The sequence below is a fragment of the Trachypithecus francoisi genome, unplaced genomic scaffold, assembly GCF_009764315.1.
Source record: "Trachypithecus francoisi isolate TF-2019V2 unplaced genomic scaffold, Tfra_2.0 Lachesis_group3, whole genome shotgun sequence".
NCBI lineage: Eukaryota > Metazoa > Chordata > Mammalia > Primates > Cercopithecidae > Trachypithecus > Trachypithecus francoisi.
This window is the reverse complement of record NW_022681468.1, coordinates 93,499,890-93,518,336: the sequence shown is the minus strand read 5'-3', so window position 1 is coordinate 93,518,336 and position 18,447 is coordinate 93,499,890. Positions and strand designations below refer to the sequence as shown.

Below are 18,447 nucleotides of genomic sequence, written 5' to 3'. Positions count from 1 at the left end.
ACAGATTATGGTAAATGAGAGCATTCAGCTATCACGAAAGAACTGAATTCAATTCAAGTAACTTAATCATCATTGTAAGACACACTAAGAAAATTTTCAGTGAAGAGAAATTTTTAAAAATATTCAAAGCAGAGTTCAATGTGTCTTCCTCTGAAAGAAAATCTCTGCCTCTCAGATGCCCCTCCTTTTAATATCTGTTAAATTGTAATGATTGTTTTTCCACTTCAGAACTACCATGAACATATTTTTTTGTAAGAATGGATGTTCATGAGTGATGACTACAAACTAGAACAATAACTTACATTTCTAAAATATACAATTATGTAAGCATTATTTGAGAAATGTAAAGCATCATTTGTGTAGAAAGAGTACCAAAAGAAAAATTATGTATAAATGCTGAGTAAAAATTATTTATCACAACAGAGGGGGCAGCATGCAGAGAAAATGGCTTCAGTCAACCCACAGGCAAGGTCATGGCCTAAGATGGGCACTCTGGCAAGGTTTCCGACAGAATTTGTTATCCAGGCTTCTGCTGATTACTTTCCATGTCCTGAATACAAGTTTTTTTAAACCACCTTAAGTGGTCTCATAGCTCGGCTCTGTCTCTGAAGATTCACCAGGCTCTGTTTTTGCTCATCCCCTCTATAGTCCCGTTTCCCCAGCTCTGTTTGGTCCCCATAGAGGCTGCTTTATGTCACCATTCCCTCACCTCCATCTCTCTCCCTTTGCATCTCCAAGTCAACAAGAGTCAAGAGAAAAATAACTACTAAGTAACTTAAAGAAGCCAACTGTCTTAATTAAACCTTTGGCTTACAGTATCTTCTTCTGAAGAAGGTTAAAGAACTTTAATTAGGGTTTTGCAAGTCAATCTCCCAAAATTAATTCACCTCACTGAAAATAAATAAAAGTCATATTTGTTTTGTTTGTCTTCTGATTATATTGTGCAATAACGCATAAGGACAATTCATAATTGTGTCACCAGCACCTCACACAAGTCATGGGTAAATACTGGTTAAGTTAACCACTAGAAAAAGGAGAAGGCAAGAACTTTTTGATAAATCAATTATAAATTAACGACTTGGACTTAAAATTGCTTTAGTCTGAATTCTAGAGCAAAGAAATCATGTATTTTAATTCAAAACATTTCCTGATGTTTTTGGAAGCCTATTACTCAACTTTTCACAAACCTTTTCCAATCTCAGTTGAATCTCTCAGTGAGTTGTCTTGGCTCATATGGGAATTATCCTGTGCTCTTTAAGTACAAATCTGCAGGAATTATGTGGACTGAATACTAATTGGTATTCTGGGATGCCAAAATACATTTGTCTCTAGAAATTTTCTCCTTAGGGGCTGCCAGATGTTGTCTTTCTGTACAGAAATTTATTTTCATCCATAGACCCTGTCAGAGGGGGTAACTTAGTCATTCATGTGTGTTCTCAGAAACGCAAAGCCCAATTCAAACTGGTTAAATGATCACAGAAATGTTTAGAAGTGGGTGGGCTTCAAAGTTAGTCAGATTGAATTCTCCAACGATGCTATTAAGCACTTACTTTTCCTCTTACCTTTCTACTCAGATTTCTGTAGAATCAGCTCTATCTATGATTTCAAAATGGCAGTCAGCAACTCTGGGAGAAGCATACTTTTTCTTTTACACTGAGAAAAAGGCAGAGAGAACACTGCATTTGAATTGATTCAAAAGCAAGAGAGAGGGTAAGAAGTGAAACGGTGAGTATGAATACATCTTTTGAGGAGTTTGCTGTAATGGGCAAAGAGAAACTCAGTGGTAATTGCAGGAAGATATGAGGCCAAGGAGAAATAAAAGAGGGAGTTAGACATTACAATTATGATGATGATGATGATAATTTTTCCAGTGGGTTGGGAAAGAAAGAAAAATGTGTTTGAGTATGATTCCCTATCTATTCACTATTTGTGTCTCTTTTGCTGTGAACTACCTGTTCTTTGCCTCTTTTAGTTATTTGTCTTCATTCATTCTTGATACTAAATACTTTTTATACATATTATCATTTTTTTCCAAATTGTCACTTGTTTTTAGTTGATATCTTACTGAAGAAAAAGTTGAAGGATGAAATCAACTGGTTATTCTCACAGAGGATTTAAATCTGGTCTAAACCCAGTAAATTTTTTAAAAAAACATTCTAATGCTAAAATTTAGGATTGCAACATGAAGTGCAAAATACCATTCTAATAATATCTTATGTCTTGGAACACTTAAAAATAGCTACTATTTGTCAATGTTGTAACTAGTGCTAGGCATTATGCTTAAAAGCTATATGCATTATATTATTTAATTATTACAATCTTGTGAATGAAACTTTGTGATCTCAAGTTTACAGATGAAGACAATAAACTTCAGAAAGTTCAAGTACATTGCTCAAGGTTAGTCATTAATAACTAGGAATAATGAATAATCATGAATAATCTTGAACTATCCTTCCTATGCCTGTACTTGCCATTCAATTCATTCCAATTGTTCTTGCCATGTAAGGATTTGTTCAGTTTCTTCTATAGATTACTGTCTTTCTTTTTCCCCTTCCTTTCTTCCTCCTTCATTTTTTTTTTTCTATGAATCTTGGTTTAAGTAAAGTCAGTTTTTATAGTTAGCATCTGATCGAGGAAAAGTCAAAAGAAAATTGTTGGCACATGACATTGTAAACTCAGTCCAAATTTGAACCCTGGTCTAATTCCAGACCACTACTCTAAACCCTTGAAGTGTGACTTTCAAAATCAATGATCATTAGAGTTTAAACTGATCCTGGAAGTCTCCCACTGCAACTTCCTTAAGAAGTAATATAGGATGGTTATTAAAAGTCTGAAGTTCAATCCTGTCTGTGTCATTTACTAGCAATTTTCTTGGCTTTATGGTTTGTATCTGTAAGATACGAAGAATATCATCAACCTCAAAGGATGATTGATTATTGGGATAGATGAGACAGTACAGATAGCAGTGCCTGGCATTTAGTAAGTACTCAGCAATTATCAGCTGTTATTTTTTTCTTCCCAACTGATACCCAAATGTCTTTGTCTGTGGGTCTAAGTGATTATCTACAGTAAAGATAAGTATTTCCTGTTAAAGGGAATGCATTATCTGCTATAGTGGTCCATTTTGTCTTTGGAAAGTTCCAGTTATTTGAACGTTCTTCCAAACAGACAGCTAAAAGTTGCCCTTCTCAAAATAATTGTTAACAATCCTTTTTAGGATGGCACACAACAGACAACCAACCTTTTGAAGATTATTATTATATTTCTTTAAATTGTTTTCTAACCAAGAAAATATTCACAATGGTTATCTTCTGTGTGCCCAAGCTCATCAATGACCCCCAAAGTTCTGAACAGAACCCTCTTCTACAAATGTGATTGGAAGAGCCCACAGATAGGCAGGATTATACTCCTCCTTCCTCTGGGTCATCTATTACGTGGCCAAGTCCCCTTTGCTTACTTATATAGTCATCCAGCTGACACATACGCTACTTAGAAGTCAAATTATGCTATTTTTGTGCAACTGAGGTTTTGAACCCAGATATAGAATTTATATTTGGCCAAAAACTCAGGCATTTGTAGTAAGTGACTATTTCCAAGATGTTATAATTTCCCTATTCTTACAATATAATTACCTCAAAAATAATCAGAAATAAGTGTATGAACTGGCACTTTATAATAGAGACCATAAAATTATTTCTTAACAGCTTTTTCAAAAGGATTTGAATTCCAACTATTTCTTGAAGGATCATCAATTGTTCAGATACTACATATAAAATGATATCATCCTTTGATTATATCTATGCACTCATGTTTCAGAAAACAGCTTGATTTCACTTCTTATTTCTTCCTATTAGGCCAATGAGTAATCTTGGACTATAATTCTTCCTGTGCCGTACTTGCCATTCAATTAATTCCATTTGGTCTTGCCACATAAGGATTTGCTCAATTTCTTCTTTTGATTACCGTCTTTTCACTTTTCCTTCCTTCCTTCCTTCCTTCCTTCCTTCCTTTCTTCCTTCCTTCCTTCCTCCCTCCCTCCTTCCCTCTCTCCCTTCTATCCATCCTTCCTTTCCTTCCTTCTTTTTCTTCTTCCTTCATTTTTTTCTCTAAATCTTTGTATAAGTAAAGTCAGTTTTTATAGTTATATGGGACAATAAGCAACCGAGAGAGGAAAATTCAAAGAAAGGCACCGGCACATGACATTTTAAACTCAGCCCAAACCACTGCCTAAATCGATTAAAACTCACCCTCTTGACACCAGTTAGCAATAAGCTATATTTCCTCACCTTCATATTACTTTTTAAAATATTTATATCCCATTCCTTTCCTACCAAATATAGTTTTAGATGCTCACAATAAAAGAATAATGCAATCAGACTGAACCATTGTTGTCAAGTAAAAATAATATCAAGCAATGGAAAAGGAAGTTATTCAAAGATATGCATACCAATGGCATCAATAATATTAATGACTGCCTTTCCTTCTTTCTCAAACATTTCCACTTATCCTGCTAGAATTCTCATTTTGTGACCAGAAAATTCTTTATCTTCTGTTTTTCAGAAAATTCTCTTCTTTCCTTCACTTTCTTCAGTTATTCCCAAATGAGTGTGCACATTAAGCTCAAAGGGAGAGACTAAAAAAAAAAATGCTAATATTCTGTAGTTTCCATCCACTCAATTAAGTAAGTATTTGTAGAAACAGAATGGATCTTGAGGACACTGTCCCCTCTGCGTTCTCTTTAAATAAACAGATTTTTTTTTTTCTCATTTTTAAATTCTTCAGTGGCAGAATGGTGGTCACTCTTCTTTTCACCATCATCCCCACAGGCTCTTCTAAAATTTCTGGAACTCACTCTTCGCCCTCTCCTCTTTTTTTTTTTTTTTTCCTTTTTTTCCTACAGATATCCTTACCTTGCACCCTAATTCACTAAAAATTTTGGAACCTAGATTATAATTTCACTTTCCACATCTCTATCATTATAATTCTAGAAAATTCAGTGTAGTCAATACAAGAGTAGGTTCTGGAGCCTCTGTTTCAGCCCAGCTCTATCATTGCTAATTATGTTGCCATGGGAAAATTATTTAAACTTTATTTGCCATAAAGTGGAAATGACACTAGGAGTAGCAGCCTTAAATGCTAGGAATCAAAGAGTACAGATAAAACTCTCAGAACATTGATGCATAATAAACACCTTATATATGCTACTTAGGATTCCTGGCAATTCTTATATCCATGAGAATGAACCCATCTAGCTCCAAAGATTCTTGGTTTCTTGATCTCCTAATCACTAGTTCACCTTTTCCTCCAATTTGTTGCAGTTGGCTAATCCCAGGGTCACACCCTAAGCCTCAGTATCAACAGGTCCTACTCCACCTCCCAAATCTCAAATTCAAAAATCTTGCTCTCCAAACACAAATTGTGTTTTTCCAATTGACTTTGCTCAGGAACCTCTAGCACTATAATTTTCCCATATCCCTAAGAGCTCTGTTTCAGTGGTCTTGCACTATCGATCCATCAACTCTTCTTGTTTTATTTTATCTTGCATTCCATGACCTTCGAGTGTAATCGCCTCCTTGCAAATATCACTGTTTCCCTCTCTACTCTCTCCTGTTCTCTGAGTCAAGTAGTAGAATCTCGGTTCCAGGTAAACCAACCAGGAAGCCCTTTTTCCTTCTTTCAACCCCTTTAAGGAGATTTTCCTGGAGGAAATTTCATAAACAGCTTGAATGGTTGCCAGTTAAGTACACAATCACAAAATTCAATCTGGCACTGGGCACTGCTCAGGCCTTCTCTGCATTTATCTGGCTGTACCTCTTCTCTGAATGATTACTTCATTTCTTTTCTTTCTCCTTAAAACTCCTACTCTGCTGGGTGTGGTGGCTCGCACCTGTAATCTCAGCACTTTGGGAGGCTGAGGCGGGTGGATCACTTGAGGTCAGGAGTTCAAGACCAGCATGGCCAGCATGATGAAACTCCATCTTTACTAAATATACAAAAATTAGTTGGGTGTGGTGGTGGGTGCCTGTAATCCCAGCTACTTGGGAGGCTGAGGCAGAAGAATGGCTTGAACCTGGGAGGCAGAGGTTGCAGTAAGCTGATATCGCTCCACCGCACTCCACTCTGGGAGACAGAGGGAGACTTAGTCTCAAAATAAATAAATAAATAAATAAAACTTCCGACCTCTGTTCCTCCTGACTCTTAGTTGATGACCTCACCTCGCACTTCATTGAAACATTCTCGTTTTCTGGGCATTCTCTCACTTACTGACAAGTGAGCGCAATTTATGCCTGTCTTCATTCATGCTTTTCTTCTCCTCTCCTACTATGAAGTGTGGGTGAGCATGGGGGCTGTGTCTACACCTACGAAAGACAAATTCCTCCTCCTGGTAGCAAGAACTTCTCTTCTGATTAACACTCTTCTGTCCCACATTTATAATTTCTTCTTCTTTATTTAATCATTTCCATCAGCATAAAAAGTTGCTTCATTTTCCCCATCTTAAAAAGTAAAGCCTTGCATTGACACCTTCCTTTTAGTTACTACTTCTCTCTGCACCTACTCATGGTCAATCTTGAAATAATTTTTCGTTTATATTGTCTCCACTTTTTTACCTTCCATTCTCCCACTGGTGTGTTTTGTGTACATTCAGTGTTCAGTGTGTACATGTTATTGGATGCAAGTATTGAACACGTATTGCTTGTCAGGTACTGCACAAAGAGGCTTGTATGAATCTAATTTAACTCTCGCCACAATGTGATATGGTAGGAACTACATTTATCCACATTTTCCAAATAGGAACCCCCAGATTTAGAAAGGCAAGTTGTCCGAAGTTACGTAATTAGTCGCAAAATCAGGCCTCAGCCCAATATTTGCTTAACTCTAAAGGCATATTCTTAAGTGCTTTTTTATTAAGCGTTGTTCTTAATCCTCCTGCCAGCTTAAAACATCTACCATCAAAGCCAAGAGATGGATATAGCAGACGTTAAGCTCTTAGAAAGGTCCTGGTAATGGGAGGGACAAAAAAACATGGCCTTTTCCTTTCTGAGGCTCTCAATTTGGTGAAATATATTCATATGGAGCATGAAATAAATTGTGTCTAAGCCTCAGTATAACTTTATGTTTAAACATTCTCTGTTGTGTATGTCAATTTCTGTAGATAAGTGATGAGAAAAAGATATGCTGTCCTTGAAACTTGGAAGAAGATAAAGAATAATCATCTTAAAAATGCCCAATCTAACCTTTGTTTTCCTGAAAAATAAGCCATAGTGTAGAAATAAAAAAGAAAACATAAATACGGCCGGGCGCGGTGGCTCAAGCCTGTAATCCCAGCATTTTGGGAGGCTGAGACGGGCGGATCACGAGGTCAGGAGATCAAGACCATCCTGACTAACACGGTGAAACCCCGTCTCTACTAAAAAATACAAAAAAAAAAAAAACTAGCCAGGCGAGGTGGCGGGCGCCTGTAGTCCCAGCTACTCAGGAGGCTGAGGCAGGAGAATGATGTAAACCCGGGAGGCAGAGCTTGCAGTGAGCTGAGATCCGGCCACTGCACTCCAGCCTGGGCCACAGAGTGAGACTCCGTCTCAAAAAAAAAAAAAAAAAAAAAAAGAAAAGAAAACATAAATACCTAGAAAGTAGTTGGTTAATTGTATTTTTGTAAAAAGTACTATACCTATATTTTTTTAATTTCATAGCCACCACATTTGTTGTTATGGGTTATTGAGTTCATATCATGCTTTGCTTGGCCTATTACCATCAATGACCTATCTGAATTCTCATCCCTTCACTAATCAATTACCTTTCACTTTTCACAAATAAAGATCCAATCATATTACTTCCCTGCCAGAAACCTCCCCTGTTTTTCTAGCTCTTATAAGATACAATATAGTTTTCTATTAACAGGTTATAAAGTGTTTACTGAGCTAGTTTCCAACAAAACTTCCAACTGTATCTCCCTTAGCACCTTTTTTTCCTTCTTTCTCATTCTGGTCATATATGTCATGTAACCTATAGATAATAATTGCAAGCTTTTAATCCAATCTATCATTATCAAACTTTATAAATATGTGGGCTTGTACTTTTGGATACGTTTTGCAAGCTCTCTAAGCTTTAGAAATATTCTCAGCTATAAAATTGGAATAATAATAATACTTACCTTGAGGGATTCTGTGAGTATTCAACATTTATTGGACCATACATATTTTCACACCTATACACATGCACATATATTTACAGATCCATATGCATCCAAACATATTTACAGAAGGCACGTGCCCACGAAGGGGTTTACAAAAATAGCAGCAACTCTTACTAATTTTGTCACAGAAACTGTTGCCTTTCTTGTAATTACTACATCATAATACTCATCACTGTATATCTCTTCCATAAAGCTTGTCACATGTCCCCTCTGGATCTTCCCAGCTCTTCCTATTTATGGCCGTGATAAGACATTTCCTCCTTGGATGTGATTGCTAGCTTATGTAACTAACTATCCCACTAACATAGCCAGAATCTGATCCCTGGAAGGAAAGTGGCCAGACTGTTTCCCTCAATCAGATTCACAGAGTGCTTATACTAAAGAGTTTTGTGTTCCTCAAAGTCATCAGGAAGAGTGTGAATTAGCTGGCCCTGGAGCACCTGAGACACACAAGCTGTCTGCTCTTGCTCAGCTTTCTGTAAAAACAGGAAAACTGCATCGTGGAAAAGTGAGTGTCCCACTCTCCAGGAAGCTCTCTCTCTGCATGCCACCCTCCTTCATTTTGCCACACCCTGAGCTGCTTTTCTCCTGAGTTCCTCCACTTGTGTGTATTTCTCCTTAAGACCCTCTCTCTCCCTCTCTCTCCTTCTCTCACTCTGCCTCCTTTTCTTTTGTTTTTTCTTCTTATATTCCTCCACCCTCCACTCTTTCTGTCAGTCTTGTCCATTTCTATACCATTTCCACGGTAAGGTCCTCCCCATCTACTGTCCAGCCTGCACTGGTCTGGCCACCCCCCTCTGCTCACTCACGGTCTCTTGCTAATGGTAGTCTAAGGATGATGATCTAATTTAGAATTCCATGCTTTAGAAAAGAAACAGGATCGCTGGGTGTGGTGGTGCATGCCTGTAGTCCCAGCTACTCGGGAAGCTGAGGCATGAGAATCACTTGAACCTGGGAAGCAGAGGCTATAGTGAGCCAAGATCGCACCACTGCACTCCAGCCTGGGTGACAGAGCGAGATTCTGTCTCAAACAAAACAAAACAAAACAAAAAACAAACAAACAAACAAACAAAAAACGAAAGAAATGGTAAGAAAAGAGTTCAAACTTTCTCTCCCAGCACATAGTAATTATAGCAAGTTATTTTCTGTTAATCAGCTCATAGAACACACACAAGTGGTTCAGGAGAGACAAGGTGTGTTTGATCATAAAAGGCTGGGGTTCACAAGGTATCCAGAGAGGACTTTATCAGGTCACACCATCAGACACATAACAGGGCAGTTGTTTCTCTTTCTTAGCCTTAACCCTCAAATGGGAGTTAGTGTAGGGAAGGCCTTGCTCTTCACAAACACTCCAGGATAAGGTGATAAGAAGATTACAAGTAAAGCCTCTCTTTAGCTATTCCACATCTCCTGTCAGATAGAGCAAGTTAAATTACAGTGCAGGCCACAAATGCATTGATCATCCACTAGGCTTGTACTACCCAGAGTTTTAAAGATCCATGCCAAGGATAAGTGATGTCATTCAGCAAAGTTTATTTTAGCAAGGAGGGTTAACCAAGTTCAAGGAGGTGAGGTTCTGGGAGACAGCCCTAACTCTCCAACGCTGAGTTCAACTCGTATGTAATCTTCATCAGTGAATATTTCCTTACAGCCCATGAGAGGTGTTGAGTGAACACACGGATGATATAGCCTGTGCTCTGAAATGACTTACATATGTCTCTCTCAGCCCCGAGCCCCTCCCTCATCTTATAAATCCAGTCTCAAAACACAGAATACATCCCTAAAAATGGCATATTTCCTACTTAGAATTACCCTGTGAGTGTTCATGATGAAGCATGGCCTAAGTCATATGAAATTTTAGATTCTCTATTCTTTATGCATAAAATGTAAAGTTTCTCTGTTCGGACACAATGTTCTCTTATAATAAGCTTCAGTTATCCTCTTTCAGCCTATAAAACACATCGTGTACTTTAACAAAGATATAAAATTCTTTAAATGATTTTGATAGTCCATTCATACAAAGAAGATAGGCCTTTTTGAGGCTATAACAAGAAAAAAAAAGATAAATCATTAGAAACACTTAAAAATTCTGTACATGACACTCTTCTTTATTAAAAAGACCCATTGTAAATTGGAAAGTTCCGAAGTCTTTGTGGTGAGGGAGAATGAATTATAATGACATCACTGGGTCGTGAACTAGGCCCACTGGCTACTTTCCAGAATGAAATTGACTAGGAGAGATCAGATGAGCCCATTCGTAGCACAAGACATCTGGGAGGCAGCCAGGGAATCGAGGTTCAAGCCCCCTATTTAGGACACACTTCCTCTTCCTCTTCATCATCAAATACGATTGTGATTTCCCAGGCAAGGCAGCTAGCATAACAATGCATTTCAATTCATATTCTAAAGAACACCCAAAAAGTTCTTTGTACTCATTCCTCAGTGAAAGACCTCATGAAAAATATTAACATGTCAACATCTGGCTGACACCTTTGGTACATTTTCATCATGTTGCTGATGGGAAGCATTTTGCCTTCAAATAAGCATAATTTGCCAGTCTTTTCCATCTCCTTTTTTGTCTCTCTCCCAGCGTAATAAATGGTGTCTGAAGCCCAAGAGAAACTCATTTCTGTTAACAGATCATTTGTAAACCTTTAAGGGCAGCTGGTGAGGAAGGGGCATTTTTTTCTTGTCTTAACTTTCCTGGTTGTCTCTCTAAATGCAAAATGACACCTCATTCAACGCTTTCTGGTGTCATCTTAATCTCCCTTATTTTACACTTTCTACCTTTTTGATATTGCTGTAGACTGCATGGAGGCTTTTTACCTAATACTGTAATACCTATTATCTGAGGCATTTAGGTACATAGGCTCTTGCCAGCTAAGAATAATGCAGATCAATTGGATGTCAGCAGTCCAATAAAGTCAGATAGTGTGTGTGTGTGTGTGTGTGTGTGTGTGTATATATATATATATATATATATATATATATATATAGTGGGAAAAAAGCTACCTACCCACCTGACCTTACAGCCAGCACATTTCAATATTAATATGTTTTATGCATGCATATGATAACGTTTTACTTTCCTTATGGTTCTGTGGGGAAGTCTCACTTCCCTCTGCAGAGGATTATTACCTATTCTGAGGGGTTATGATTATAGATACTTACTAAGACAAGAATAATTGACCATAAAAAACCTTTTATATTCCCACAATTATTTTTGCATTGACTAAAAGTGTCAAGAAAACCTGATTTTATTAGCAGGCCTCTAATTTTGCCTTCATTTAATTTTTTATCTGGCTTTTTCCCCCCAATATGTTTTTAGTCTGAGATATCTGGCAATTGTACAAAAGAACAATTTGTTACCGAACCTTTACCGAATGGAAGTTCTATAATCCAAGCATAACATCAAGTATCAAATAAAATAAAAATGTATGAGATCAGCAAAGGGGGCATGCTCCAAGGTAAGGAACTGATCTAGGACCTAGAAAAAAAAGAAGTTTAAATCAAAATGTGACTGCTCGGCTATGAAGTAAGTCTGTGGAACAAAGAGTCAAATGCAGCTTTGACCTTTCATTCCCCTCCACCCACCAATAGGTCAGATCCCGTCAGCACTGAGCCTATTTCCAGTAAGGCGCAAGGAGCAGAGCTGTGTGTATTAAGAAGCAGTGTGGAAAACTCTAGAGGACACTTGAGGGGAAGAAGGAGAAAATTCACTGGCTCTTCTGGAAGTAGGGATGGAGTGGGCACAAGAAGTAGAAGTGACATGGTACCCATTTGACCCTTGAAAACAAAACCAGCTCTGGTAACCTCATTTGCTTCTTTCCCCGCCTCTGTCCCTCAAATATTAGAAACAAGACAAATCCAAGATCACAAATGGATATTGTGGTTAAAGGCATGACTGCAACTGGAAAGAACTCAGGCTAAAACAAGGAGGAAAAGTGTTCCAGTTCTACTACTAATTGGTGGAGGATTGTTGGCAACTCCCTTCTGGCACCAACATTCTGATTTTGGAGATTCTAAATGCATTCACTTTTCAGATGACAGATGATGCAGTGGAAAGGAGAAATGGGAGTGATATTGTATCCGTTTGGCCCCTGCAAACAAAACACATCCTGGTTAGCTCCTGTATATACATAGTGAGTCTTAACATTTTAGATTTCCCTGAAATCAACACTCAGAACCTACAAAAAACAAGAATCACTAGAACCTTATAGTCTGTCTCAAGTGATGTGAATGGAAATCTGTGGTCATTGATCACCCATTCTCAGCTTTATATCTTATTTCTGGTCCACCAACAGAAGGTATCATGGTGAAGAAACTATCTCAGCTCTTTGAGGAATGCATGTTCATGGGAAGAGACTAATTCCTGTTCATTCCAAAGTTAACAGAGGGCCAGAATGGGGACTTCAAGAAAATAGCATGTAGAGCTTGGGGGCCCCTTTGACAAAGGGAAACTGACTTCTTGCTCTCCCTCTAGGTGCTTGCTGGAGTCAAGAAGCTATAGCACATTTTAGTGTCGCCTTGACAGAGAAGAGGATCATGATGATGATTTTCATGAGGGAGAATTTTGCATGACTTGACACGTGCCTACTTGAGTTTCTAAGTGAAGTGTCCATTAAGACTGTGCCCAAGATTGGTCAAAAGAGGTCATGAGACATAAGAAATCTACTAGGAAGCCAATCAGATCAGCCTATGAGGGTGAGGCTGCTGGAGCTGTGGTGTGAAATGTACCTGGGAAGATGGTGCAGGAATCTTTTCTCTTTACCCCCTAGTGGTTTCCTTGTCCCTCAGAATGTGCAAAGAGGACTCAGTGGTTCTTGTGTTTCCACCTAAGAAAGTGGGGAGATTAAATGGGTCAGAAGGCTGCTAAGCTAATCTAGAGGGGGATAAAACCTTCTGGAGACGTCAAAGGAATGTGTAGATCTTCAGAAAAAGGTGCTGGTGGTTAAGCTACCCCAACTCAGGGAGAAAGGCTACATCATGAGTGATAGTTGCTGAAGAGAATCAGTGAAGCCAAAGACTCTGCCCCAATCTGACCTAGCAATTTAGATAAATCCTTCCTCTTTCTCTCTCATGCTTGATATCCTCCCTTCAACACTAGAAGGTCATTCAAGGACAGGGGAAGCCAAATGTGCTTTCAATTCTTCCTGGTCCCAGTCAGATCAGGAGAGCCAGAAGAGCTTGACCAAGAACAGGGAGAAGAATGAGATGATAGAGGAAAACTCTTTTCTCCCTTTTCGAACCCAAGCAGCCAGGGTCTAGTCTGTTCTAGAAGTCATTGGTGGAAAGGAGTACAAGAAATTTAAAATCAATATGAGATGTTAATTTCAAAATAGGCTAAATTGGGCCAGGCGCAGTGGCTCACGCCTGTAATCCCAGCACTCTGGGAGGCCGAAGAGGGTGGATCACGAGGTCAGGAGATCAAGACCATCCTGGCTAACACGATGAAACCCCGTCTCCACTAAAAATACAAAAAATTAGCTGGGCGTGGCAGTGTGCACCTGTAGTCCCAGCTGCTGGGGAGGCTGAGGCAGGAGAATGGTGTGAACCTGGGAGGTGGAGCTTGCAGTGAGCCAAGAACATGCCACTGCACTCCAGCCTGGGCGACAGAGTGAGACTCCGTCTCAAAATAAATAAATAAATAAAACAGGCTAAATTAAGTTTTATATCTGTGAGGGACTTGACACTATAGGATAGTGTCAAGGTATTTTTTTTTTTTTTTTAAATGTGAAATGGGATTCTGACATAACATGGTTGAAGGTCAGGATTGGAAAATGAAATAAAATCACAATCAACACAATAGAACCTGTTTTGTTTCATATCCAATTTTAACTTCCTCAATAAACCAGTTACAGGTTTAAGAGTTTAACCACCCTATCTGACAATCTAACCAAAATAGCTGCCTTCTGAACTGTTCAATAATTTAATATAAGCAACAGGAATATATAATCAGGTTGATGAGGGATTATTTGCTGTAAAACCAATTGTTGATGGTTAAAAAGCAAAGCGTGACTGCTTTGTCAATTTCAGTTATGTACTTGGGAGGAAAGCCCCTTGCGTCCACACAACCTTATTTATTTAGAAGCACTCGTTGTCATTTCTTGCAGGTCCTTCCAATTGTCAGGTTTCATTTAAGAGGGACAATTGTAAGAACAACCTATAAATAAACACACATCACTGGTTTCATCCTCAAAATAGATAAGGAATTATACCTTGCATTATGCATTCTGCTAAGTCTCTTTTGGTACTTCAGGGAATAAAATGATAACTTGACAATTTTATCATATACAGTCATGGGCTGCATAACAACATTTCAGTCAACAATGGATTACATAAACAACAGTGGTCATATAAGATTATAAGACTAGATTTTTACTGTACCTTTTCTGTGTTTAGATATGTTTAGATACACAAATACTTACCATTGTATTCCAATTGCCTATAGTGCTGTACATGTTTATAGCCTAGGAACAAAAGGCCATACCATACAGCCTAGGTGTGTAGTCAGCCATGCCATCTATGTCTGTGTAAGGACATCCTATGATGTTTGCACCTCGACAAAATAGCCTAATGACGTGTTTTTCAGAATATATCCCTGATGTTAAGTGATATATGACCATTTAATTGAAGGAAAAAGAAACATGAGATAGATACTTCAGGTTAATTAGCAGAAGTTTGCTGTGGTCAGCAAATTCGTTAGGCCATTTTCAAAACTCCAAGATATTTGGTGGAGTATAAACATGATTACTATCATAATCAGACAAGAAGCTGTCCACTTAGGAGTCCCTAAGTAATTAATTTGCTCGTATCAATTCGTTGACACTCATTTATCACATATTTCCTATTGAACACAAACCCTGAGGTCATAACTGGGAGCTACCTATATCTCCACCTCCTGCCAAACCCAAGGAGGGGTCTAATTGCCTTGGCCTGTGGGCTCTGGCACCCATACCAACCTTGGTTCTGAACATGAAGGCATATTTGGTTTCCCTAGTCTTTGACTTATATCAATTCAGTATTCCAAAAGAAGATCATGCTCTTGCCTACTGCGCGCTAGATCTGTACTCCTTTAGAACATTTCCTTCTCATTATTTTACCTGTATTGACCCCTTCTGTCCCTAAACCATAGCCTCAAGAGTGGACCATAACTAAATATGGTAAAGTGACTATGGTTTTCACTGCAGAGCAGTGGATCAGTAAGAAATGTTCCTAATATCTCAAATAACCTGAAATTAATTCATTCATAGAGTCACCAAATCTTGCTTCAGTTGGTCTCAATGAATAAAATACTAGTGTTAGGATACCACCTTATTTACTTCTCCCTCATCCTAGAAAACTATCGCCTGATAATGCCCATAGGTACATGGCATATACCATACACTTATAACCAGAAGGTTTTGAAACCTTAAACAGGAGTTGGGAGCCTAGAGTCCTATCCTTGGGCTTTAGAGTTGGATAGATTGAGCTCTAAATCCTAGTTTTACCAATTTTCTTTTCTTTTCTTATTTTATTATTATTATTTTTTTGAGACAGGGTTTCTCTCTTGTTGCCCAGGCTGGAGTGCAACGGCCTAATCTCAGCTCACTGCAACCTCCACCTACTGAGTTCAAGTTATTCTCCTGTCTCAGTCTCCTGAGTAGCTGGGATTACAGGTGCCCACCACCACACCTGGCTAATTTTTGGTATTTTTTTAGTAGAGACTGGGTTTCACTATGCTGGCCAGGCTGGTCTCAAACTCCTGACCTCAGGTGATCTGCCTCGGCCTCTCAAAGTGCTGGAATTACAGGTGTGAGCCACGGCACCCGGCTTAGTTCTATCAATTTTCAATGTGTGGACTTGGGCGAGTCACTTAAACTCTCTGCACTTTGTTTATAAAATGGGAGCAACCATGTCTTCCAGACTGGCTCATTTCAAGGATTAATGAAATGGCATAAAGAATACATGCCCAGATTTCACAGCAATATCATTTTTGGTCTGAATTCAGAATCCCTCACTTACCAGGTGTGATCTGTGGGCAAGTAACAAATACTTAATTTCTCTCTCCTCCAATTTATCATCTATTAAATGAGAATGCTAATAGTAACCAAGTGATTGAATCACTTTGAGTGTTAATTTAGTTAGTATTGACAAAGTATTTACAAAGTGCCTGGCTATGGTAAATGTTCAATAAATGTAAGCCGTTATAAATGATATTCTTGTAATATAGTATTGCTTATATTACTACCCATAATAACCAAGATGATGAGGTGAATATTAATAGTCTCCTTGACAGGTTTGACTTGAAGCCAACTATAGTCCATTGATTGAAGGGGGTTAAACCCAAAGGCTGAGGGACAAAATGTCCCTAAATTGGCCACACAACCATGAAGGACCCCAGCCACTCTCCATCCCTCCTGGGAACTTAGCAAATCACAATCTCCTGGAGTTCCTTGTCAGGTCATAGGCTCTGCCCAAGGAACTCTAAATTGAATGGGGGGTAAATTGTCTATTCTTGAAAAATCTATGACACTAGGAGAAATCCATTTCTTTGATAGCAAGATCAAAACCTGCTCGGATGGTTTTCATGAATGAAGAAGGAGGTGTTACATACCTACCAATGGTTGGGATGCAATGTGTTGTAACACGAATGTGTTGCATTTCAATATGAAGTTCATATTGAAGTTCAGAAGTATCCAATATGAAGTTCATATCAAAGTATTCCCCAGTATGAAGTTCATAAGTAAACTTCCCCAACACAAATTTTGTAAGTAAAAAGACCAAGAGCCCCACTATAATGAAGGGAATGAATGTGAAACATATAGGCTTTCTTAAGAAATTACAGGGGTGATTTCATAAATAAAATTTATTATATATATAAATTATATGTATTTATATATATATATATATATATACATATATAGAATTACAGGGGTGAGCCACTCTGCCTGGTCTATATAGGCATGGCATGATGGCTCACCCCTGTAATCCTAGCATTTTGAGAGGCCAAGGCAGGAGTATCACTGTAGGCCAGGGAGATCAAGACCAACCTGGGCAACGTAGAAAGATGTCATCTCTGAAAAAAGGAAATAATAGAAACAGGGCATGATGGTTCTTATATGTAGTCCTCATTACTCTACTTGGGAGGCTGAGACAGGAGGATCACTTGATTCCAAGTGTTCAAGCTTGCCTTGAGCTATGATTGCACCACTGTTCTCCAGCATGGGTGACAAAGAGAGACTCTGTCTCTAAAAAAATAAAAAAGTAAAATAAAATTTTGCTTATTGATTGAAGGGGGTTAAACCCAAAGGCTGAGGGACAAAGTGTCTAATGTGCCCCCCTAAATGGGGACACTTTGGGAAATTTTAAAATAAATAAATGGAATATATATATATATATATATATATATATATATATATATAAAGTTGAAGGTACTACGGGTAATACCAGGATTAAAGGATAAAACAGTCTCTTGTTTCTCTAGTGGTATAATGAAAGTAAAATATGTACACAAATATCTCCAATGCAAAGCAGGAAGTAGTAAATGTCAAAGAAATCCACAGATGTGGTGCAATAAAGTGCTAAGGCAGTAGAGGGTTTCCTGTATAAGGAACCAGAAAGGGTTCTGTAGAGGAAGCGGCATTTTTTAACAACTTCTAGCTTCTGTTAAACGCCCTTCTGCTGACCACTAGCCCTCTCCTCACTACTACAGGGTAAGAGCTACCCTATGCCAAGAATGCTCACCTTCCTTCCCCTGCTTGGCGAGCAAGTGCTCATCTTGTAAGATCTCATCAAGGGTTACTTCTCTGATCCCCTTTCTCCAATAAATTCGGCCCTCCTTTATTTGGGAACACATGACTTTGTACCAACGTCTCTCTCTCTTGACCTTGTCATTCATGTTAGCTTTCCTGTAGTTTTCACTAGACTGTAATGTCTGTAAGGGCATGGACCATGCTTTGAATTCTTGGTGCCAAGAGATTTAAAATTTTTTGGAATGAATGAACTCTGCTTTTTACAATGAAGAAATCTAAAGAAAAGAGAGAAAAAAAAAATCCTGCTCTCAGTGAGCAGAAAGGTAGAAGAAACGAAGGAGGAAAGAGCTAGTTGTTTGTGATTGCCTGATGCTACGTAATTTGATTTAATTGTCAGGATCCAAAGATTTTTAGTTGGCATTCCTATCCCTTCTTACCCTGTGGATGCTGAGATTGAGAGAAATTAAAAGCCTTGTCTAAAGCCACAGAGCTGTGAAACTGAGTAACTGGGATTTAAGC

The 18,447-nt window shown here is 38.4% G+C and overlaps 1 long non-coding RNA gene across 1 annotated transcript in view; it reads left to right on the top strand.

Annotated features, from left to right (window-relative positions):
• The first annotated feature begins 2,312 nt into the window (after positions 1-2,312).
• LOC117070162 overlaps positions 2,313-18,447 on the top strand; it is a 75,433-nt gene continuing 59,298 nt past the window's right edge. Inside the window, exon 1 of the long non-coding RNA XR_004431811.1 lies at positions 2,313-2,397. This is a non-coding gene — a long non-coding RNA (uncharacterized LOC117070162). The remainder of the gene's footprint in view (positions 2,398-18,447) is intronic.